Source organism: Lycorma delicatula, chromosome 9 (assembly GCF_047948215.1).
Source record: "Lycorma delicatula isolate Av1 chromosome 9, ASM4794821v1, whole genome shotgun sequence".
Taxonomy (NCBI): Eukaryota; Metazoa; Arthropoda; class Insecta; order Hemiptera; family Fulgoridae; genus Lycorma; species Lycorma delicatula.
In genome coordinates this window covers 104,678,846-104,703,765 of record NC_134463.1, presented here as the reverse complement: position 1 = coordinate 104,703,765, position 24,920 = coordinate 104,678,846, and the positions used below count along the sequence as shown (strand labels likewise).

At 32.1% G+C, this 24,920-nt stretch overlaps 1 protein-coding gene across 1 annotated transcript in view; it reads left to right on the top strand.

Annotated features, from left to right (window-relative positions):
- The window catches only part of LOC142330169 (uncharacterized), an 84,993-nt gene that overhangs the window by 33,199 nt on the left and 26,874 nt on the right, over positions 1 to 24,920 (top strand). The window lies entirely within an intron of this gene.

Here is a 24,920-nt window from a genome sequence, read left to right as displayed (position 1 = left end):
CACCGTTTACTTGGCCGTTTCTGCATACATTTAAAAGAAAATTAACAGCTGTATTTTACTTCCTTGATCGTGGAACATTTCAGTTTTCAGATTTCAACGGAAATAAATTTTAACAATCCATTGAATCCATTTTGACTAGTATGGGCCTGAAGTCTGTACGTACGTTTGTATCTCGCATAACTAGAAAAAACGATTAGCCGTAGGATGTTGAAACGTTTTATTTAAAACTGTTGTAACATATAGTAGTGCATCTCCCTTTCCTGAAATATACATCGTAATTTTTATGTATTCTCCTCAGTTTGGGCGCAGTTGAGAAGGTTACTAGTGAAACCGTGTAATTATTCGGTTTAAAAATTCATCTGAACGTATATTATTATGGTTTCTTTATTATTATGGTTTCTTGACGGTTTATGACCGTTTAAAATTTACTCTTCATTGATAGTCATTTCTGTGGTTTTGTTTTTTATTTTAATTAATTATTTCACGCGTAAAATGATTTAATTATTTTTTAAATGTTTTAAACATTTAGGCTACATACTATAAATGTTTAAATACAGCCACATAAAGAAATTTCTAACTGGTTTATAGAAATGAGTTTAAGTTCATTAGAAATACTGCCAATATTTACATATATGTAGAAATTTCTTAATATTTTATTTATTTGTAACGCTAATTACCAAAAATGGATGGAAAAAATATTTTTTTTACAAATGATTTCATCGATTATATCGACTAGCCTTTAAAAAGAAGAAGAAGAAATCACTAAATGTTGCATATAAAATATTTATTCTGCACATTAACAAAAAATTTAAATATAAATTAGCTTTTTTTAATATATAAGTTAAATTAATCTTAAATAACTTATTCATATTTAAATTCCATACATTTACAGTTTTTGATTTATTTATTATTTTTAAATAGGCTAACTGTTTTACTTTGTATATAATATTTCTTTTTAAGTTGTTTAGCCTAAATTTCATATAATATATGTCTCAACCAGCTGTCCTTCTAATTAACATAAAGAAATATTTCCAGGTTTTTAAACACATACATCGAGGCAAATAAAATCAACATTTTTTTTTAAGTTACAGAAATTTTAAATACGTAATTTTATTTTATTAAAAAACAAAAAAGAAAATTTGCAAGTCACCTGCATTTTATTCATTTTATATTATTTATTATTATAATTAATATTTTGATGTTATATTCTTGAAGAACTTCCATTTTTTAATGATAGGGGTATACATATTTATAATTATTGCCCTCATCTTTGTTGATTTAAATTAAGAGAAAATAACGATTTTTAAGTGTAATCGATGTATACATTTAAATTATCTTTTAAAAAATAAATTAAAAAAATTATTATTAAATTCTTTCTTACAAAGAGCAGAGACAAAGGATATAATGTATTGTTATCCGCGGAAAGAGTTTGTTGTTTTTCATTATCTTCCACAGTCTTTTTTATAAATGTGATTCAAAAAAAGCATCTAAGGTATAAGTGGCACAAAGTAACAAAATTACTTTCTCTGAATTTTCATTATACATGAAAATTCTTGTGCGTGAAAACGTATCTTATTTTCTTACGTATTTTGGTTACTGTTTTGTAATTGTATATTTGGGTCGGTAAATGAGACAACGGAAAACTGCATCACGCTCATTTTGTTTTGTAAGCCTGATGAGGGACGATTGTGATTCTTACAATGAATTTGCCTTTTTTCTGCGGGTGACTTGGTCTTGAGTAAGATCACTTCAACCGTTGAGGTTATTGAATTTGATTGATATACGTACAGTTTAATTACTATGTTATACATGTATTCTTATAAAATTAGTTTAAACCGTAATGGAGCTCTCTTTTAATATTTCACTGTAGTACATCGTACAAAAAAAAAAAAAACTATTTCTAGAAATCACTAATATTACTGCCATTTCACGTCTAAAATTGAACTGCTTGTAATTAACGAATTTAAACATTTTCAGGTTTATTCATTTTTAATTTTTAAAGGTTAATTAAATTTAAATTGCAAAATTTAATTTTAGTTTTTAAGTTTAAATTTAAACTTTATTTTAATTTATTAACTTACTGGAGTATTATTAGATTTGATCAACTAGATCTGTGTAACTTAAGACTTGATTTCTTAGGCACAGTCTGTTTAAATAGAAAATTTAAAATAGAACATTTTAAAGGATACGAACAATTATGCAGAGTAGTCCATTTTGCTCTCATTTTTAGTAAAATTGTACGGAATAACATACGATGCAATTTTTTTAAAAACATTTCTTATAGTTGTAAATATTATATAGATATCAGAATTGTTTATGATTGTCATTTGTTTACATTTATAACCTCAAAAACAAATAAATTATCTCGTTTTAATAATCGAATATGTAAGACGAAGTGATAAAAAACAATTAGAATTTCACGCTCGAACTTAGTTGCAATAGGCATTTTAAAGTATTCATGTAAAGGTGGTGTAAAGGCTTAACTACATGTAAAGGTATTGAATATTAACGATCATAATCTGTAAATAAGATTTCAACTATAATTAATTAGGACATTGTTGAATCTTAGAGCATTAGAAGTTTATTGAACGCTCTGTGGAGATTTCACAAATTCTTTTATACTTTGGAATCTTCTAGAAATTGAACGAGCACCATCGGGGCATTTTCCGACGCAATTTTTCCACTCTATATTTGCCTCGTTTATAAAATCATTTAAGATAGCCAATAATGCGAGTGCTGTTGCTTTGACTTTTATTTGTTTGCAAAAAGGTAGTTCTATTGCTCACATACCATCAGAAAATCGAACACAGGCAATGAAATGAGCAGCTTTATTGCTATCTGTTGCCTCATCAAGCTGAATTGAAAACAATTTGTCGCGCAATTTCCCGTAAAGCCGATGGTGTACATCTTCAGTTATATCACCAATTCGACGGGCAACAGTATTATTTGATAGAGGTATGGACTGCAGTCGTTTGATAAAATTATCTCCAAACATAGTTTCTGCAATCTCAATTGCAGCTGGCAAAATAAGCTCTTCACTTATAATTTTAGGCTTTTTACGTCTGGATATTTTACATGAAACTTTGTAAGAGGCAAGTAAAGCGTTTTCATTCACAGACAAACTTTCTTTTTTTTAAATGATGTTTGGTTTTCGTACGATTTTAATATTAATTCGAAGAATTCTCGGGGTTTGTTAAAATACTCGCTATGAAGTGTTTTCAAATGTCTTTTAAGTTTATTACGCTTCATGCTGTCTGCTGCCAAAGTTTTTGAGCAAATGGCACACGGGTGCCTTTCTTTTTCATTTATTTTAGTTCTGGTAATCCCAAAATTTAAGTACTCTCAAGAATATTTTCTTGATTTTATTTTCGGAATCACGCTCGTCTGTGTCATTGTTGATGCTTCGCTATCGTCTAACGCTCGCTTTATCCATGATTCTGTATAAATCTATTGCCGTGAACATTTAACACCGTGAATTGCAATTAACAGGCAAATTACAACGTACACATTCACAACAGATTCGATAGAACGATCGACTCGACTGAGACTGGCTGGAATTGAACGAAGTGCTGAATTTGCACAAGTTTGCGCAGACGGTCGCGCAGATATTCCAGAATGTTCAAGACCAATTAGGACTTCTCGCGAAGCCGCGAGAAGTCCTGGTGGACGTAAGACAGAGAGCAACAGAGAGGCATCGATTCTAGGTTTTTCAATGCAGCGAATCGGTGTTGCCAATTATCAATAAATTTACTTATCCATGGTAATTCGTAAGGTTTGTAATTAAGGTCGCAGTGTAGCTTTAGCGTCAAAATAATCCAAATGCAATATTATTGTATATATTAATATTGGATGAGAGGGGGCGCGATGTAAATTATGATTGAAAATCGGGTCGCAAATACTGAAAGGTTGCGTAACGCTGAATTACATGATAAATATTCGTAGTGAAGTGGTGGCGGCGTCTTTGCCTTTTATAACAATGATCCAAATCAAGATTGAAACTTGGTATTATTTACTTGGATAAGCTATCGAAAGAATGGAGGAAAAAAGGTAAAAGGATAGGAATAAATGTTGGATGGTGAGTATATATACGTTGTAGTATATGCAGATGATCACTATGATGACCGCTATGATCGCTATGATGAGGTCATCATAGCGTCAGATCAGTTTGACATTTGAAAAGAAGATTGACGGAAACCTGTATTACGTGAGTTTGAAGATAAATTACAGTAAGGCAAATTATATAACGGCTGGTGAAAAAGGAGATGGCTTAACTACTTAGATGGGAATATCATAGAGGCGTGTGAGGGCTTTAAGTACCTTGGCTCTATATTATCACAGAAAGGAAATAGCGGAAAGATATAAATCACCGTATAGCTTTGGGTCGAATGGCTACACAGAAGTGCAATTCTTTGTGGTGGTCTGAAGGGATACGTAAAGCGATTGTACAAGAGTGTTATCGAGAGCGTTTTATTGTACGGGTCAGAAGAGATGAGGTAAGGTAGTCGGCTGTGGAGATGGATGTGACGCGCAGGAGTAGTGGAGTTTCTAGAATACGGTGCGTGAGAAATGAAGAGATCAGAAAAAGAATCGGGGCGATCGGTACTGTCATTGATGATTTGGAGGGAAGAAGACTACAATGGTACGGATATATTCGGAGAACGGAGGAGTACAGGTGGCCTAGAAGGATCTTGGAACGGACTCCGGAGAGAGGAGGAAACGTGGACGACCTCCAAGGCAGTGGATGTCTGGAGTGATGGTGGCGATGGAAAGAAAAGTCGGAGAGTTAGAAGAGTTTGGTGGTTGTGACGTGAGGGACGGCATCTGCCTGTAAGAGAATTAAGCATAAGTCTGCTGATACTTCAGTAAATGAATAATACTAATGGATTTAAGCGAACTGTAACGAATCATAAGTTAAAAATAAAAATTATATACCGATTAGGAAGAATTATTAGCATTCTATGACAGGCATATTAAAAATTTAAAACGTTAAGTGGTTTTTGAAAAACCTTTATTATAGTACAGCTATACTCGATAAAATTCAAGATTAATTCATCCTAACATTGCGCTTTTATTCTGTTAACCTTTTCCTGTTCTGGTTAATATATTTAACATCATTACTCTCAGAGAAAGCAAAACTATCTATTGTATTACGTATATTATGTGATTTATACGCGTTGAAGTCGTAAGGAAGAGCGAAAAAAATTGTGTAAATCAACAAATATGTGTACCCCTTCTGTCTTCAAATATGGTATTACATACTCCAATTCAATAGGGAATGCCAATCATCTTTTCTAAAATTGATGAGCATCATCACCCCTAACTTAATTAATTGTTCGCTGGACATCTTTTGTAGGATAGGTTGTGATACGATACGAAACGTTTTTTAACTATTAATTTTTATACCGAAAACATCAGTTAAGATCATGCTCTATGTTACTGTTTTTATAATAACTTGAATTATTTCAGTAGCGATTTGTTTTTAGAAAGGTGTGTAGAGTATGTTCACCAATGGACTACATAATACGGCCTTATAACATTCACACCTAATCCCCCGCAGGTCGGTTGAGTGGCTGACACTAAAATTGTGCAAATTTGATATTTTTATAAGAAAATAAAAATAAACTCTTTCTATTAACATTAAAATGAGAGGTTAATCTCTGTGTGTGGTCTGCCTCATCAAACATTCTTTCTTTTCGTTTGTTAGTCGTTGAAATATCGGTGACTAGTTGCATTTGAAGATTTATATAAGCTATATATTATGATTATAAACTCTTAATCGAATTTATAATAAATAAAAAGAACACCTGTTTTTAGTTACAGACATACGATTACGAGTTTTAAATCCATTACTTAAAATATAAAAATTTTAGAATGAGAAAAACATCTGTTTTACTTTTTTGTGCTTTTCTTTAACAGCCGATAATTTATTTTGCCTGTTGGCAATTAACGTATCTCGAATTACACTTTTTATTAATGTACAATTACGTCAGAATAGCATTACCGTTGAATCTAAAATATATTTTCTACCGTCTTTTAATTTGATTCAATTAAAATTATAATTTTAAAATAGTACAGCTTTTGGTAAAAAGCGAAAGACTTGATATTTGAAATATTAAAAACCGCGTATATTATAATAATTAGAAACTTAGGAAGTAACTAGACTTCAGTTTAACAGATTGAAAGCCACAAAAATAAATCTACTTAAACCGAATATACCTTTGGTTGATTACAATACGCAGATCGTAATCGCGTAAGTGATGAAAGAAACAGCCGGTAAGAAGTATTAAGCGGCTTCAAATACTTGATAATGGAACTAGGAGATTAAATACGTAAAAGAACCGTAAAATACGTAAATAAAAGAAGTGGAATCGGTCACCGTAGGACCGATTGAAAACCAACCGTTGGTTTTATATAAAGCAACAGCCTTTATACATCAATATGGTGAATAAATATTTATCTGATGAATTAAAACAGATAAAGGATTTTTTAAACGTAAATTTTGTTACATAAAAAATAACCTTCGTTGAATTAGTAACGAAACATAATTTTTTTAGTTTAAAAAATGTGTAGTCTATATAAAATATAAATTCTTTCTGTAAGAATTTCGAATTCATTCGACATTCAAAAAATAATAAATCATTTAAACTACACGATTATCAAAAGAATAATTAAAATACTTTTTAATTTTATTTTTAATTATTTAAAAAAATGTCTGTTAATTAAAAATACATTCACTATTCTATTAATTTATTTTATTATCGGTCTTGTTTATACAATTATAAACCTTGTTTATAATTTAGCACCTTGTTTATACAAGGTACTAAACCCTTGCCGGAAATCCAACTTAGATCAGCTTTATTTTAGTAATAAAAAAGTCAAAATTATGTGTTATATAATTTTTTCCATATTCAAATAATACGTTATTAATTTTATATTATTTTTTTATTAAATTAAAAACAATTATCAATTTTAGTTTATAATTAGAATATTTATCGTTAAAATTAATTGAAATATAATCGATTAATTTATTATATCTAATGTCACGTGTAACCTATATAGTTAAAAATTATGTAATTTACATGATTTTGTAAATAATATTTATATAATTATATTGTTGAAGGTCATAAATTTATCATTACTCACGTACGCATATCTTTCTAATTATATTTGGTGTTATCACTTAACCGGGTTTTTTTTCGTGTTAGTTGACGGTTCTAATTTTATACATCGAAATATTTTCGCTAAACAAGAAAAAAGATTACATTTCTACGGTCTCTGACCGTATTATACAAATAACGTACAAGTTTTACAGATTCCCAAATCCTCAATATGAGGTCGAAAATATCGTGTTGAAAAAGAACAGCTTATTGCGTAGATACCCTGGGACTTGACAAACAATCCCAGTCGAAGGATACTCAGAAGTACCCTTTCAGGAAGTAGGTATCATTTTGCTCATAAGGGATATCAAAACATTTTTATTCGGATTGGGAGCAGCAAATTACCGACCGACTTATAATTTGTACTGATAACTTACTGTAGAAGATTGCTTTCCATTAAAATATTACTTGAGAATAAACTTAGTTTTTGTAATACCTTCTATTTCGGAATTGGCGGTCGAGAAATTTTCAAATGTTTAATCGGTACGGAGTTAAATATTGCATATATTCATAGTACAGTATGGTCCTTCATAAATTCAATATCAGTTGTCTTAAATTGTTTCTTTTTTTTAAAATAATTTATTTACTTAAAAATCAAATATTTACAAATAATTTTACGCGGTTCTCTAATAATCTTTTACATATATTTACAATGAATAACGTTTTTATAAAAAGATAATATTAGTAACAATACGTATTAAATTCTAGCATACTTTACCTGAGATAATTTAATTTTTAATCTTTTTTTTTCTTAATTAGTTTAATTAATTTTTCCAAATTTTTCGCATAACTGTTTACTTTCGTAATTCATTATACTTATAAATTACGTAATATCTAAGAAAAATCATATACCAATAGAAACCAAGGTTATTTATTTTAAAGAATATAAAATGTTTAGCCTTTAAAAAAAAATATTTATCCTTATTTTTTATAATAACATATATATATATATGTTATATATTATAATTAATATATTAATAACAAAATCTGATTATAAATCTAAGGTTATGGTACGAATTGTTTTAAAATGACAGAAACAATTTTTAAATAATTTTAGAAGTTTTTATGAAATTACTTTAGCCTACAAAAACTACTTTGAGTAACGGTACACCATAATAAATCACGCACTTTTCACTTATCTCCTGTAATAAATAATTTTTAAAACATGTCGTATTAAATAAAGCAGAAGGTAAATAAATTTCCGTCCTACTTTTTATTATTAGCGATTTATAATTTTTAATTACTGTAAATTCAGGTAAAGTATTTTGCGAATATCTAATCGATAAGTTCTGGTAATATTAAAGAAACCTTTTTTTTCTGTTACACCGTTTTCAAACAAAGGTCGACCGTGGTAACTGCATTTATTTTGACCGAGAAAATTCAGTTTAAATAGACATAACGGCCAAATTTGTGTTCCAGTTTTTATAAATTTTACCCTGTTTCCTTGAAACTGGACATTTGTAAAAATTATAAATATCTGTAACGGCTTTTTATAAAATGTTATATTCCAAAATGGCGGTTGCTATCTTGTTTTAGACGTGACTGATGAACTGGTACGTTAGAGTGGAGAATTTTTATCGCCAATACATACGAGTAGTTGCGAAGAATGAAGTGTAATCTTTTTTTACTACTGATGAAAGTTATTTCTGATATCACACACAATATCCAATCTATCGGTTAGCGGCTACACGTTAGATACTTATTTTTTTCACTCCATTTTTAACTCTACACTTTGTTTTATAGTTCTTCTACTGTTTTACAATTTTGAACAGTTTAAACTTACGCTGGTTTCTAATAAATTAAATATCTCTATTGTTTTCTCCACGGGCAACTTATTAAGAAAACAAATTATATATATACAAATAGAATCAAGGAAATGTAATGATTTTTTAGTTGTCAGCAGTGATGCCTGACGATCTTGAAAACAGCGGTTACGAAAATACTAATTTAGTAAAATTATTTTTTGAAACGATTAAACTCTCAGTTAGGATATATCATTTTGTTTTTTATTTTATATTAATTTTCATTTTGTTATTCGGTTTCATTGTAGAGCTGAATTTATTAAATTCAATAAAAAGTGAAAGAGGGCTACTGTTCACAGAGTTAGTAAAATAAAGCGCCATGTAATACTTTAAAGTTTTTAGAGAAAGTAGTAAAATTATTCGCGAATTTTTTAACCTCCGGTTTAGATTTTCCATGGGCTCCATTATAATATTTATTTCTGTCTAATTAATTGTAACAAAGTGATCATAACATTCTCCTCATTTATCACTCCAAATTATAATAACTATATTATTTTTTATTATAATTGTCATAATTTTATAAATAACTGTAATTATTAATAGATAATTGTTACATTAATAATTGTAATTTTTATTGTATTATTAATCGATCCTTTTGTTTTATTGTTCTAGAAAACAGAATCTACTCATTAATTTTTCTTTCCCACCCAGTTTATGATACCTTTAATATACACCTTTAATCACGTATAACTAATTCCTTTTTTTTTTGAAAATGATTGCAAAGACAGTAAAGGTTGATTCTGTAAAAATCAGATCTTAATACGTATTTATTTTTAACAAAGATGATTCAAATGTTTTAATGCATTGTTGATTCAAAACATAACAGAAAAATAAATACATGAAATTTCACACTGATTCCGGTTTGTTTGTGAAAAACTAATGATGACATATAATTTTTCAATTTTACAGTTTTTATTCTGGTAATTATCAGACATTATTTAATAGTACAGAATTGTCAACGTAATTATATATCTTGAATAGAAAACATCATAAATGCTCCTAGGCTTTATAGAACAGATAGTAAATAACAATAAATTATTAACAATAAATCTAACTGGATGGTAAATAATTACTATTCAAGAAATTATTTTTCAGTGCTTTCTCTCTCAAGCTTTTGTTCGTAGTTGTGTGTGTGTGTGTGTGTGTGTGTTACGTATACACACAACTCTGTACACCGCAGGTACAGTTTAACGTAGTTATAAAATTTGATACAGTAGCTTTTACATTAAATTTCTAAAATAATGGAGTATGAAAATTTAACTTTATTACAGGTTTACTGGAATTTGTTTTAGCTTATTTAAAACAGTGTCAGTCTAGGAAACTGTGGTATTTAAAATAATAACATAGACATTTTTTTTAGCTTAATACAAAAGTTTTTATTTTTGTAATAATTTTTCTACTTTTTACTAATCTTGACTGATTAAAAGGCTTTTATTATATTATTATTATTTTGTCATAAATAGTATAATCTTATCTGTAATTTATAATCTACCTTATTTAATCTACAATAGTTATTTAACTAGGATGCAAATAGTTTTCAACTTTTACGATTAAGATGGGAGATAATTTTTAAAATAACTGACACTCTTTTCTTCGTAAATTGTCCGTTTAAGTTATTTTTAAATTTCAACCATGTCGTTGCCAAGTAATGTAAATTACCTGCGAATTATTACCAGTGCTATCTCTATATACTTTATAATACTACAAAAAAATTAAACCTTTACGTTATTTACATCGCATAGTAATGGTTTTAGAAATTTGTTATATTATACTTAATACATAGTAATATTTTTTTCATTTGAAATGCACATTTCTCTTCGTGCAACAGTATAAAATGTTTATCTATGCATCATCAGGGAATAAGTTTAAATAAAAACTGCTTGGTCTAATATGTTACATGTTACAAAACTGTTATAGTTAAATCATATAAGCAGCGGAGAGAGTGTGATTAGATTTTTAATTGACATGATAAAATACCATTATGATGATATCACGTAAAAAAAATTACGGATAATATGAATAGAAATTACCAGAGATAATTGAAACCGAAAAAAACTGCATCAAACCGAATATCAAGTTTAATTCTTGTTGTTACATTGTAATTATTATTTCTATAAATCATTCTTATCTATATGATAAATTAATAATTTATTGGAAATCTGTTAAAAAATTTTACAAAAAACATACAAACATTTCTCTGTATATTATATTTAGTTTATTAATATTTTTTTTTTTTTAACTAAAATTAAGATTAGTTTTATGAAGTTTAATTCTCGCTCAATTTGTTCTGAATTTAACAAATTGAGTTCTACTCAAGAATTATCAATTGTAACTTATTGTGAAGATTTAACCAGTTGTAAAAAATAATCTTACGGCTTTAGCAATATCGTAAGCACCTACCAAACTTACCGGACTTATCAAACATCAGTTGCTAAGGAAGACTGAGAAAATAATTCTCAGCGTTTTTTTACTTTATTTTAAAATTTTTAATACATATGTTTACTAAAAACCAGTGAAAGATTAACGATTAAATAGTGTACAAAGAAAATCACTACACTCCAGAGGAATAAGGGAGTAGTCTTACAGACAACCGTTGGCTTAAAGATAGAGTAAAATGTATATATTGAAATACTCGACAAGTACCTTGTGAAAAACGGACTGGAAATACTGGTGACATTAGGAGTTGAAGGGAGATCACTTGCTGAGGCTTGACAATGAAAAATTTATTTTTAACTCCTGTTTAAAAAAAAAGTTTGTTAAATTTATATAAGCCATATCAGTATAGATTATAAATAAAATATTATATAAATTTACACAATTTTTATATTTAAGGAGAAATTTATTTTAAAAATCGTTACACATACTTCGTAATAACAATGGAATCTCATAAAAAAACTGATGTGGATACCATATGACTTTCTTGTACGCCTATGAAATTACATACACACTTTTTTAAAAGTTTATAAATCTTATTTCAGTAATAGCTTCTGATTTAAAAATTTTTATTTTTTATTTTTATTTTTATTTTGAATTATTATTTATTGTAAATTTTGTTTTTAAATCAGAGGTTAATAATTATTAATAAATCAATATATTTAATTTAAAAAAAAATAAAACAAAAAAAAATGAAGTCGGATTCGAACCGATGTGCCTTTCCCTTGTAAGATCAAATATTTCATTAATTAAAATTTTATTTGGCTATAACTCTGTAACAATGAAAATAAGTAACATTTATTATATATCGTTGAAAAACTCTCAATGAAGGCTTATTAGTGCAGTTAAGAGAAAGTCCAAAATCCCAAAAAATTGGATTTTGGGCTTTTTTGGATACATTTGGTTCAGTCGACTGAAATCAAACAGGGAGAGGTAGGGCTAGATGTTACAACAATCCTAAATCCAAAATTTCAACATCCTACGGCTAATCTTTTTTGAGTTATGCGAGATACATACTTAAGTACAGACGTCACTCCAAAACTAGTCAAAATGAATTCAGTGATGGCCAAATGGATATTTCTGTTCAAATCTGAAAATCGAAATATTTTGCGATCACAATACTTCCTTTACTTCGTACGAGGAAGTAAAAATTTTCAAAATCGGCGAAACCTATTTGCGTGGAATTCCGACACAAGTGTATAGTATATTCTGAAGTATCGAGCTAAAACAACTCGCTTCGCAAGGGTAATTAGTTTTACTTTTTTCCGCAAAATTATTACATTAATAATTTATTGGTTTAAAAATTGTTTCTAATAATAAACAATAACAAGAGTTAACAGTAAAACTTGATGTAATAGAAACTTGATTGTCTTGATAAATAATACTGAATTTTAATTTCTGAAATTTTAATATTTGAATAATATTTAATTTTAACAAAATATCATAGATTTCTCAAAAACTACTAAAAAAAAAAAAAAATGTCTGGGACCAATGTCATTATATTTTCATATCGGATTTCATATGAAACCACAAATTTGTTTTAATTTGGATTCCAAGAAATACAATCTGGCTTAGTTTCACCGAAAGCAGAAACGTCAGCTCGAAATCTTTCGTCAGCCGACATGCGCTAATGAAGCGTTTCTGAACCTTTTTTATGTAAACTTTCTCCTATTTTTTCATCGGTAAAATGTCTCCTGAAGATTTGTTACATTCTTCCTTGTGGATCACTCTGTTTATATGTATTAAAAGAACATGTCCTGACTGAATGATAATCAACTCCCAGCAAAACTACTGAAGATAAATTGATGAAAATTGTATACACGTTCTTCTTACGGTGCAAATGCGCACTAAGAAAGGATTTTTGTTTAAATTCCGAGTTTAAACGGTTATAATAAAATAACAATGAAATTATTATTGAAACCGATTGTTGATATTGAAACCGATGAAAAATCAAGCAGATCTACTTTATTTTTGGCGTGTGTAATATCATGTGAACATATAAAACTTTATTCCTAGATTTTCTAAAATTTCATCTTAAAGGATGCAAAAAGATAAAAAAATTTCCAACAATGATTGCAAATTTCTCCCGTTTCAGACTATATTAAACAAGATATTCACTCGATTTTGGCTGGCATGTACTCTTCAGATAAATATCTAAACATCATTTTCGGATTGTTTCGGTTTTAATATTTAAAAATAAAATAAAAACTTAAATTGCTTTAACACATTTACCGTTTTGTGCGATAGAAATTGAATCGATTGTATGAGAGGATATTGTGATGGTAATTTACCTTTGTAATTCTGATTATGTATTTCGTGAGCGAAGCCGTGTCGGGAAATCTAAAAACAAACTAGTGGATTTTGTACCGGCCAAACGTTTCCTTTGAAGAAGTTACAGTACACTGATAATTTTTATAAATTGAACAGGCTTTAATTTTTATTTATTTTTTTATTCTCGTTTTTATTTATTTTTATTCCCGTCTAGCCAGGGGGCTTTGACTCCCTGGCTAGACGGGATGGGCAAACGAAGCGAGACCGGACTGGTTAAAAATCCCCTAATCGCTTTTGGAAACGCAAGAAACATACGACGCAGGCAAGCCCGCGACGTAGATGTTAATGTGTGTATACATATATATATATATATTAATTCCGAAATGAAACGACTGGCATTAGACAGGGAATCTTGGAGAGCCGCATCTAACCAGTCAAATGAATGGACAAAAAAATATTTTAATAATACTAATTCACGATACACAAATTTTATAACTATTGTAATTTTATATTGATGCACGTATAAAATATTTGAGATATAATTTACATACCCATAGCGGAAGACACCCGTCTTGTCCCGGTCGCCACACCGTCCCATTCGTTCCTAGCCCTGATGGGCTTTGCCGAAAGTCGTGTTTTAGACCCTCTAAACTTGACAACACAACACAGTCACCAGTTTAGTCTCTGTCAGGATGCCACCGATGCAAACGCCTCGGCAGGCATTTCCATATTTTTTTTAAACGCCTCGGCAGGTATTTAAACGACCTACTACCGCCAATCACGACCTGTCATAACTTCCAACCCTCAATTGTCAAGTTAATCGATTCGCGGAAGTGAGATCCCTGCGCATTCCTCCAATACTGAAGGTTTCACACAAAAACTTCCTGTATCTAACTTAAGGTAGGCTGTGCACTCAGATTGAGTATAAAAACCAAAAATAATTTTCTCGTACCAAAAAAACAAGTGTTTTTTTGTCAACAATGACAATTCAATTTACTCAAATTCCTCCTGATTTTCATAAAACTCAAGAAACAGATTCAAGAATTTAATAAGCCTCTAATGAAGAAAATATACCCTATCTCTTTCTGTTCTGGCTAGCGTTGGGAGCAGGGTCAGTTCCTACACCCTCCCACACCGCAGCTTCATCACAGAGTTCTCAACACGTTCATTCTCATCCTATCAGCGAATTTCTCAGCTTACCGGGGTTCAATGCCAAAACGCCTATCTTGGCGAAGTAAGCACGCAGGTGGGCCCCTAATCACCCGGGTTGCTGTTCTATATATACATCTAAAACAATGTAAGACTCCTCAGCCATCCTTCGCAGGGCTAAGATTCAAAGGAAGCCGGTAATTATGTTCCATTTCCTTTCGGATTTTCATCCGAAAGGAAATGGAACATGATGATTAACTTGCAGATCAAAACAAGAGTTGATCCTCGTAAGCTCTCTAGCAGCTTTTGTTACTTTTTTCAGCTTCGTACCTGGAACAGACGTATAAGACATGGCGCATATGATCGATGGCTTTACACTCCGGACAGAAGCCTGAATTAATCAAACCGCATCTGCACTGTATGTGCACCAAGTCCACAAAGATACTGTGTAATATGCCGATCGGGGGAAATCCACCCAACTGTCGGCATACTTCTCACATCAAGAAAAATACCGTTCATCTTTGCACGACCGTGAAAATTAAATTTTTGTCTGTCAAATGGGGCATTTTTTAAAATAAAAATAAAAATATTGAAATAAAATAATTTTTTATATTTAATTCCATTAAAAATGAAAAAAATCAAAGTTTGCAAACTAAATTAAACAATAATTCTGCGTGAAAAAATTATTTTACAATACAAAGGAAAGAAAAGAAAAAATAATATCTTATTCTAATCCGGTGATTTTATTGCCATGTAAATAACTTAACGTTAAAAAAGAGACATGATTTTTATTACTAATATTAGGTATAATAAACTTACTGCTAAAATTTAATGCGTGTAGATTTTTATTGTTCTCATATTTGTTTACAATTTTATACGTGCATTATTTGAATTTTCTTTAATTTACATTACCTTCATTATTGATTAATAATTACGTTTTTTAGTGCTTTTATGTCACGCTCATTGTTTTACTTCATCGTTTATATGTAAATGTATATAACTAGATATAACGTGAATTCGCCATTCATTAAATATTTTTATTTCCCGTGAAGCAATTTTTTTTAAATTGGATATATTAATCAAAATTTTTAACCGATTACAAAGAACGAAATTTATTAATCATCAATTTTATTATCGTTTTAGATAGATATTTTCTTTATCGGTTCTTCTATCCTACTATTTTCATAATCTATTTTTGAAATATTCGTTATTATTTGCTTAAAATAATTTATAGCCTGCAATTTTTACAGTAAAGAATTTTCTTTCTATTGGTAACATGGATAACGTTTTTTTCTAGGCGATAATAAATATTCAGCGCATTATCTCAAAATATTTTATTGTCCTTATCCTTTTAACTTCCTTGTACGAAGTAAAGGAAGTATTGTGATCGCGAAAAATTTCGGTTTTCAGATTTCAATGGGAATTTCTATTTTGACCATTCCTGAATCCATTTTGACTAGTTTCGGTGTAACGTCTGTATGTACGTATGTATCTCGCATAACTCAATAACGATTAGCTGTAGGATGTCGAAATTTTGGATTTAGGACTTTTGTAACATCTAGTTGTGCACTTATCCTTTTGATTATAATCGACTGAACCAAAAGTGTCCAAAAAAGCCCAAAATTAAAAAAAAATGGATTTTAGACTTTTTCTTAACTGCAATAATAAACCCTTATTGAGAGCATCTAAACAATATATCGTAAGTGGTACTAATTTTCATCGGTTCTACAGTTACAGCCAAATAAAATTTTAATAAGTAAAATATTTTTATCTTACAAGAGAAGGCACATCGCTTCGAATCAGCTTCATCACCATTTTTTTAACTTTTTTTAAAATTTATTTTCTTTAACTTTTTTTTAATTTAAATATATTGTTTTATCAATAATTATTAACCAGTGATTGAAAAAAGTGTTTTAAAATAAATAATAAATAATTCAATAGTAACAATAAAAAAATATATTTATAAAAAAAAATCAAAAGTTATTAGTGAAATAAAATTTTATGTACTTTTAAAAATGTGTATATGTAATTTAGTAAGCATTATTACGTCTGTGTATATGTAATAGATTTGGTAAAACATTTTATTATTTAATATTAATTGAAAATTTTCATTTAGAATCATATTATTTTGGGATTTTCTAGTTTAATTTCTGTTTAATTTTATTTAATTATTCTGGAATTTCTATTTAATTTTATCTAAATTAAAGTTAACTACAGAGCGACTGAAAAATAGACCCTCACAAGAACAACATATACACTGACGTATACATGCCCGATCTTTAATAAACTGCAAAAAATTCTTATCTTTCAGTCCAATACTCTTCTGATATTGTCGGACAATATTCTCCTTAATATTCTCTAAGTCGGAACGGATCATAGTTTCATTTATTTGCTTTTGGTTGCCGATCATTTAATCGCTCCTTGGTTTGATATAATTCTTCTGATCTTAATTTGTGTACACATTCTCTAGTTTTCAAATTTTCTTTATCTTTATCTTTATATTCATCATCCTCTCTTAATCTTTTTATTCCTTCTTTGGTCTTTATGTTTTCTTCCTCTATGTTTATCACCTTCTCTTAACTTTTTATTCTTCCGTTGTTTTTAACATTTTTCATATCCATCTTTTCGTTTTTTTGAGATATATTCTTCATGTTTTCTTTCTTTTTCCTGAATGATTGTTTCTTTTTAGGTAGATTTCTTAAGAAAGCTACCTATTGTAATGGGTACCATGATTCTACTTCCGGAAAATTTCGACATATCTTCGCGTTTCACATCCCCCATTCCCCAAAACCACCGACAGCTCAAAATTTTATATATGCATTTATATATATATTCATTTCACTTTATATATATATATATATATATATATATATTTCACTTTCTTGTAGACACGATAACTGCCGTAATTTTGCACCAATCACTGTGAAGTTGTTCCTTAAAACACGTCCCAAAATCTCGGTCTAGTTCGTTAATGGCCATAATCGGACCATGGGTTTGGAAACTCGGGGGCTTTTTCGAAAAAAAGTAAATATCGCTATAACTTAATAAGAAAGTAAAATATCGAATTCCTTTAAAGTTCCTACTATTTTTTGGATAAGGGTCTAAAACCTGTTGTGTAAGTAAAGTTTTTTGATATCACCAATCGTTGGTTGAGGGGGTGGGAAAATGGGATTTTGAAAAACATCATACCTCCCTTATTAGGCACAGTATCGAATCGGTTTAAAGCGGTCGTTAGTTCACTAAACATTACCTAAAATTTTTATCTGTAACAATTTTTGATATTACCAACCCTTACGGCAAGGGATGTCCAAAATATTGCTGGAATTGTAAGAAGTTGAAATATCCTAATATTTCATGTAAGATTTTTGAATTAACAGTTGTATAAATATTTGATGTTAATAAAAACTAATATTTCAGCAGTTATGTAACTGTACACTATATTAAAGAATTGGACCATCGTATCTCACTTTCAGATGAAATAAGTTAAATGAAGTGCAGCAATAAATTTGTCTAATTAATTGAATACAAGGAAGTCCTGTGATTTCTATATCAGATTTTTTTTTAAATTTTGGATTACTAATTTACCTCATAAGCTTAGAGCTTTTGCTTGAGAATATAATACAGTATGGAAATTCTTTCACGCGTGGAAAAGTTGCGTACTTGATCTGGATTCAGAGCCGCAAACTTTCGAAAGAAAAACAATATTTTAAAATTTTGGTTTTTAAAAACGATAAATGTATTGATATTTTGTCAGTAAATAATAAAAATGTATCTTTTATTTTTTCCGTCGGGGAAGGAAATAACTCTACCAGCCTCCGCAAGGTTCGCTCTGACGACTAGTGGGGCTCTGACCCGCTGAAAACCTCCCTCTCAAGTCGCACAAGGGCTGGACCTTATCCGTGGGGTATGTACACAGCATTTCTGCAAGTGCTCGGGCACCCCTTACGCTGACATAGAACAGCGACGACGACGTCCTCAGGTGGCCATTGACGGACGACCACCCCGAGAAGCCTCCGCCGCTCAGCCCTAGATGGTGGCCGCCCACCACCATCCCCAAGTCTGTGATAGCCTGGCCGCCGTTACGTCCTAAGTAGTCAGCAAACTCCTATCCTGCCTGGCCCTCTCCTCCGCTGCCTTCGTCTGGATCATGATTGTCACGGCATTGGTGATCCTAGCCCGTGTTTCTCTGTTTCACAACATTGTTTTTATTATGCTGTCCACCCGTACCCCATTTCGTTCCATCAACTGGCCCTCTGACCCCTCCATTTGACACCCGAAAATATAACACTTTCGGCCGTGTCCAATTCTTCTCAGTCGTTGCAGCTCCTTGTGTTGCTCCTGCCTATCCTGAACAGGAAATCCGCGAAACACCATATTTCACCGTGTTTTCTTTCCGTCCAGCTCCTGACATGTTGAATGAGCCTGTATCTCTGCAGACCCATCTCAGCTGTACGCCATTTGTCATTCCAAAATCGAAAGGTTTTATCGATAGCCACCGTCCTGTTACTGTCCGAGGCAATGGCAGATCTCATCCTAGCCAGATCTATCGGGGCAACTCCTGCAATCACCGAAGCTGCTTCAGTACAGATGGTACAATATCCAACTATAACGCGTAGATTGAACCTGCGTTGCAGAAGAGAGATTATTCATTGTATATACAGTAAGTCGCGTATCCTTCCGCTTTGTGAGAACCATTGTATTGATGAAGGAATTTTTGCGTTACAACAAAATTTTACTAAGCGTTAAAAGTGAACTAAATTTTAATAATATGTATTTTTTCTTTCGTAGATAAAATATACTTGGACTTAAAATTATTTAGGATTCGAGAATTATTTATGTCGCTGGAATATTTTTCCCGCCATTATTACTATTGATATATCAAATCATTTCTGTCCGAATACTATCTAGATTATTTTATGTAACGCATTATATTTATTTTTACTTAGAAAAAAGGTAAAGAAAATAGGAAAATTAAGATTAATAAATAACTAAATTGAAAAGAATTTCAGAAATTACGTCTTTAGTAGTAGTCTGTTATCAAAGTTAAAAAAAGATAATTTACTGATATAAGAAAAAAAAAATAATAGAAAAGAGAATTACTTTTATAATTAAATTTATTATTATTGTGTCACAGTTGTTCTGTGTTCGACAGTCAAAAAGCGGAATCTTTTTGATAAAATGTAACTTGTAAATCACGTAGCCTTTAATCCAGTTTGAGGTAATAAAAAATATATAAACTATTTTTCTATTTAAATGCTCCAAATTTTGAATTAATTTTTAAGCGTATTTTATACTCTATAAGTTCGAATTTTGTTCCAAAACATGTTCTACATTTTAACACCAAATAAAATTCTGCTAAATCGCAAACTGTATTGGATCTAATTAACGAGCGGCTAGATAAATGTAAGTTGAAGATTAAGCCGGCTAAGTCTGCGTAGTTGTTTTTCACATCTGTATAAAAAGGCGATTTCTGCCGAACTAGCAGAAAAATTCAGTAAGTCAGAAATATTTGTTGGATCTGAAGGCCAACAATTTGGTTGAAGCCTAATAATAACGGGTAGTAGGGGGGAAGACACCCATCTTGTACCATTACCGGTCGCATCACCGCCCTTTCCATTACATTTCCTCGAACTGATTACATTTCACAGTCATCAGCTAAACCTCGGTTGAGATGCCACCGATGTAAATGACTTGGCAGACATTTGCATCAGTAAAATACAAATCAAATTTTGCCTTCACATCTTCACAATTTTGGCCTCAAACGGACATCTTTACATTCCAACCTAACATGATTCCCTCAACCTAACTGACCGAAATCGCGGTATCGCGAACCCCGGGCCTAATCCAGATTTGACAGCACCGTTCGTGATTGTGAATGCCTCAGAAAACGAACAAGTTGAATACTCATACCATTCAAAATTATGTCTTACGTAACATAGAAATTCAAACCTACGCCTAAATAAGAAGACCAATTTAGGTCACCTAACAAGGGGTACGTAACCTCATTACGGTCCGAGCAGGAGCCGGGGAGAAACCCCACATCCCCACCCGGTCCATGGGGTTTCACCTGGCATTACCAAGTCACGATAAGGATCGCCATCGGCGAAACGAAGCCAAGCCCCCGGTCGCACGAGCTACCTTACCCCGGTGGCACGGCCACCCCCACCAGTGGGAGCCCCAAATCGAATCAAAAACAACACCAATATAACCGTGGCACGATGCCAATGCACCTATCTCTAACCAATCCAATGGCTGGAACCCTAGTCACCCGGGATCCTACCACGATCGAGTACTTCGATTAAACTTCTTCTGCAGACCTACACACCGCAAGGGCGCGAAGAAAACCAGTCACTATAGACCACTCCTCACGGATCATCCAGTTAACACGGAAATCCAGAAAGGAATGTATTCTCTCAAGTTCCGTATCAGCTCGTGAACGTTCGAACTCGTATCGAGGACAGACGTAAAGTAAGTGGTCCACTTCCTTCATCCCTCAATCAGTCCCTCAATCCGGGCATTGACTCGAATCCACGAAAAGAAACCTAGCCAAACTCGACCGATAGGCACCATGCCCGGAGAGAAACTGTGTGATATACCGATTGGGGGAGACCCATCTAATCGCACAAAAATCAGACACTATAGGAAATGTACATGTGTGTAGCGACCTGTGGGGGATTCGTTCCACCTGACCTGCCAAGACGTAAGGCCTTGGTCTTCAATTTCCTGTTTTCGTTCTGATGCCAATCGGTTATTTACCTTGGAAATGTAGCGTTCCCTACGCTCATTGGCTAAGATATCTATTGGTTTGACTAAGGCTATAGCCTTAGTCAAACCAATAAATAACACAGACTGCCTCCCGCAAAACTGTTCTATTACCGCCTATAACAGCCAGCAAGAGGAGTAGCTGGGCCCGCAACAAAATGTCCGCGTAATACCTAAAAGCCATACGGTCAGCCAGGGCGGCACAGCATACAACATAATAGCTTCACTGAAACCTTTGTAAAGGACACGCACGGTACGGTAATTCAACCTACAATCAGGATGAATGGCTCTACCGATTCCATAATAAGTATCAGCGGCCTTTTTTATCACATACTGTAGATGTTCCTTGAACCGAAAATTTTCATCAAGGATAACAATACCCAGTTATTTTTGAGCCTTAACGTAACGAATGGGGAGACCAGCCATCCGAACCCGGACTCGTCGGGAAGTTGCTTAAGGGCCAATCGGCCCTTAAGCAACATCATTGTGGTTTTCTTCGGGATGGAAATCATTTTATGTTGGAGACTCCACAGTCGGTGTGTCTCACAAGCATGAGCAGCTCGGAACCCTACCTCGTGACTATCCCAGTCCTGAAGCTTTTTTTGGAGTTTCAAATCTAACACAACTGTTAGCTATGTACTTTATTCTGAACACTTCCCTATTTTTATCTTTAGGTTCCAGGTTAAAGAAAAAACGTGGCTAACGGCTCTTTAGTTATTCTGGCTAGCGTTTACGGCATTTCAAACTTTGTACTTCTGACTTTCAATTTTCTTCTCATAACCGTAAGTGGAATTTAATGATGAAGATTCTTTATCACCACCCGAAACGCCCTCTCATCATGTTTTGCAAGGTATGTTCTATTAGGAAATTTTCCCGATCAACACGAATTATCAATTCTTGTAAGTTTTAATATCCTTTGACCACAGTCGAGGTTGTTTATTGTTTATTATTCGTACATTGTATTCTGTATTGCCTACCACCGAATCCAACAATTCATATATCTTCGTAATATCCGAAATACCATAAAATAATATTGGAGGAAGTTTAAATTCTTGCTTTTGTGGGAAAAACATAGTGTTGGCCTCCTCCAACAGTAGATCAAATCGATTTGAAAGAGAAATGTCATTTTCAGGAATTGTGTTAGTTATCATTAATATGCGTAATACTGGTACCGTTTGCCTCGGCGGATTCTCCGTAATGGAATTTGTAGGACAGGATATCTCTAAAGAAAAGACCGTTTCGTTGTAAAAAAAATATTATTTTGAAACGTTGTAAGTATTCCATACCTTATACTACGTTTCTATATGACCGCCACATTAATTAAGATATACCGTAGCGATACACCAGCTTCAATATATCATTGTAATGTTTTTCTGCCGCCAGTACATTTTGTTCTGATTAACAGAATTTTTAAGTTCATCATCTGGAAATTGCTTACCGCTCAAAAATTCGTCAAATTTCCCATCAGATGAAGCTAAGTCTGGAATATATGGTGGGTGATCGTAAATTTACCATCCAAATGTTCTCAGTAAATCACGCGTCGGACCCACAATATGTGGACGTTCATTATCATGCAGCAGGACGACACTATCGGTCAGCCGCCCACGTCGCCGAGTTTGAATGGCGCGCCGTAACTTACCTAGAGTTTTGCAGTAAGCTTCTGCATTTATAGTCGTTATACGTGGTATGAAATCAATCAACAGTACGCTAAACCAATCTAAAAGACTGTGGCCATCAGTTTGCTACAAATGGCTGTGGCTTGATCTTTGTTGGTGATCGAGGATGATGCCATTCACTCGACTGATGTTTTCTCTCTGGCGTGTAATACGACATCAACGTTTCATCGCCGGTAACGATAGAATTAAGGAACTCATCACCTTCATCTGTGTAGAGTATCAACAATTCCAAACCAGATCCCATTCGGATTTTTTTGTGGCGTTTCGTTACGTGCGGCGCCCGACGTGCATAAACCTTTCTAAAGCCTAAACGGTCGTGAAAAATGTGATCAGCAGTTCTTGAAACATCCGAAAAAATAAGGGCCAGGTCGGAAATCTTTGAGCGACGATCTTTTCTGATTTCATTATCGACACGTTTCAACAAGTCCTCGGTGATTATCGAGTGCCTTCCCGAACGTTCTTCATCCTGCACATTGATTCTGTTATTTTTAAACCTTTCACACCATTTTCAGACGCTTCTTTCATTCACTACATTATTTCTGTACACAGCGACCAACTGCCTATCAATTTCAACCTACTTAACGTTTTGATGGTTTAAAAAACGTATGACTCCACGTATTTCAGTCAGCGGCGAGATCATATTCATTTTATAAGGTAATAACTTTAATAAGTTTTATAATGCGACAACAATGCGGTGTGTACATTAATAGCGTGGCCGTGAACAACTAAGGTTTCCGATCCTTAAAGAGAAAAATTTCCGAGCGGTCTTTACTTTAGAGATATCCCTCGTAATATCAGAATAATTACCGTTCCCCGAGGAACTGGTCATATTTTCTATCGCATCTCTTATCAAGTTCCTACGCGATGAATTCCGTGGATCTCTTTTGGAACATTTTAGTGGTTCACTCTTTCTGTATACCTGCGTTTTTTTGTTTATATTTACCGATTTGCATCTGCTCTTAGCTAATCGGTTACTAATTGGAACACCCTCTGTTTTTTGTTTAGCTTCCGAAACCACTTTAAGGAATTACGTCAAAGGTTGGTATGTGTGAATATAAATGAAGTGTGTAGTCTTGGGCGATCTCAGGTCGACCGTTTCTGAGATGTGTGGTTAATTGAAACTCAGTCACCAAGGAACACCCAGAAGCTGGTCCATAGCAACCCTTCGATCGATAGGTTATGTAATTTAGCTTAGGACTTACACTGTCTAAACTACTAAAAAATAAAATAAAATCCAAACGATATAAATCTTACACGTTAAATGATAGAATCTCTGACTTAAAATCACAATCCGTATAATAAATCAAAAAATTCCAGAAAGAATCACATAACCGTATATCTATCAACTTGATGTCACAATAACAACCGATTTATAAAATATGAAATGAAACTGAAAAAGATATCAACTGGCTCGCGGTTAACCTTCTGGATGACAGCTTGGACGTAAAGCGACTGCAGATAGGTAAGTTTTCCGAGATTTGAGAGGAATCTAGGGTGTTCGTCAAAATTCTTCATTTGTTTCGCCACTTACTCTTCTTCGTTTTTTTATTTGTTTCACTGTTTCTTTGTTTCTTTCATTAGTTATTCTTTGTGCGATCGATAAAATTGTTTTTTTTTAGTGTTTTTTCTTTGCTTTGTATGTTCTGAAATTTATCGATCTTCCTTGGACT